At 43.9% G+C, this 1,764-nt stretch overlaps 1 pseudogene; it reads left to right on the forward strand.

Moving 5' to 3' along the window:
* Positions 1-772: 772 nt before the first annotated feature.
* On the forward strand, positions 773-890 carry LOC124712580 (annotated as a pseudogene).
* The last annotated feature ends 874 nt before the right edge of the window (positions 891-1,764 follow it).

Consider the following 1,764-nt stretch of genomic DNA (forward strand, 5'->3'; position numbering starts at 1 on the left):
TGGCTCAATATCTGGAATTCATGGCGGATTGCAAGCGAAAGTTGAAGCTGTAGTTCCTGATACAGTATGGACTCACTGCACGATGGATCAGCAGGCTCTTGCGCTAAAGAACTTAGCCGACCCTTTCATAAAATGCTGAAAATGGTTTTAGAGACATTCAGTATTATTATGGCAAAATCTATAAATTCACGACTTTTTAAAGTGCTTTGTGAGGAGGGGATAATATATTCTTTTTCTTAAAGGAGAAAAGGCACTCTCTGGTAGACTGTGTCAGAAACGCAGATTTCTATTGCAAATGGCTTACCTCACTGACGTTTTTGAGATACCAACTTACTGGTCTCACTTGTGATACTTTACGGAAGAGCAAATTTGATGAAATGTCTTTGTTGAAGTTTCGGCTACATATTAATAGGGAATTCTCAACGCTGTGCCAAAATGCATTGAAGATACTTTTTCGTTTTGCAACAACATACTTGTGCGAGACCGGCTTTTCAGATTTGGCAGCTATTAAGTCGAACTACCGTTTAAAGATAAATGTAAGCAAAGAAATTCAAGTGGCTGTTTCTGCTAGTACATCACGTCTTGAAAAATTATTTTCCAACGCAAGCTCTGGCTCTTGTAATGCTTGTTGTAAATAAAGTTTATTTCATAGATTTTGAATAAATGAAAATGTGATAAACAATACGTTCCGTATTTTCGTTACAATCATTCACGTAGTTTTGTTTTCAGTTGCGTAAAATCTTTCTAAATTGAATTAGAGAAAATGGACTATGCCAACGGCCTTGCCGCAATGGTAACACCGGTTCCCGTCAGATCACCGAAGTTAAGCGCTGTCGGGCTGGGCTAGGATTTGGATGGGTGACCACCCGGTCTGCATAGCGCTGTTGGCAGGCAGGGTGCACTCAGCCCTTGTGACGGAAACTGAGGAGCTACTTGATTGAGAAGTAGCGGCTCCGGTCTCGGAAACTGACATACGGCCGGGAGAGCGGTGTGCTGACCACATGACCCTCCATATCCGCATCCAGTGACGCCAATGAGCTGAGGATGACACGGCGGCCGGTCAGTACCGTTGGGCCTTCATGGCTTGTTCGGGAGGAGCTTGTTTTTAAAATGGAAAATAAAGGGAAGAAAATATAAGAAATGACTATTTTATTAAGAAAATAGGCAGGGGGCTAATACAGCGAAGTTGGTAGCCGTGTTCCTACATCAGATGATATCCATTCAAATTTCGCACCAGTCGCGTAAGAGTGGCGTTAGTAGAGCCACAAAGAGGATGGAAACCTCGTTTGCTATAAATACATGCTGCAACGGTCGTCAGCGTTATGTAACTTCGAGACTAGACGTGGTGCTGTTAGTCAAGTGGGCCTTTAAGGCGAAAAAGACGGTATTATCAGCACCTTACTGTGTTTGAACGAGGTCATGTATAGGGCTACAAGACGCTAGCTTTTGCATTCTGCGATATTGCAGAAAGGATTGGCTGTAATGTAGCTGCTGTACATGACTGCTGGTAGTGGTGTTCACGAGAACGTACGGTCGCAAGAACAAAGAGATCAAGAAGACAGTGAACTTCCGAGAAGGAAGACCATCGCATTCGGTGTATGATGGCTTTGTCGCATCGTACTGCTTCCGCAGCAGCAATCTGAGCAACAGTTGGCAGCACACTGACTCAACGAACAGTTTCTAACAGTTACTTCAAGGACAGCTCAAGAGCCAGACGCCCAGTGGCGTGCATTGCACAGACACCAAACCACCACTGTTTGTGAC

Source organism: Schistocerca piceifrons, chromosome 8, assembly GCF_021461385.2.
Source record: "Schistocerca piceifrons isolate TAMUIC-IGC-003096 chromosome 8, iqSchPice1.1, whole genome shotgun sequence".
Classification (NCBI taxonomy): Eukaryota; Metazoa; Arthropoda; class Insecta; order Orthoptera; family Acrididae; genus Schistocerca; species Schistocerca piceifrons.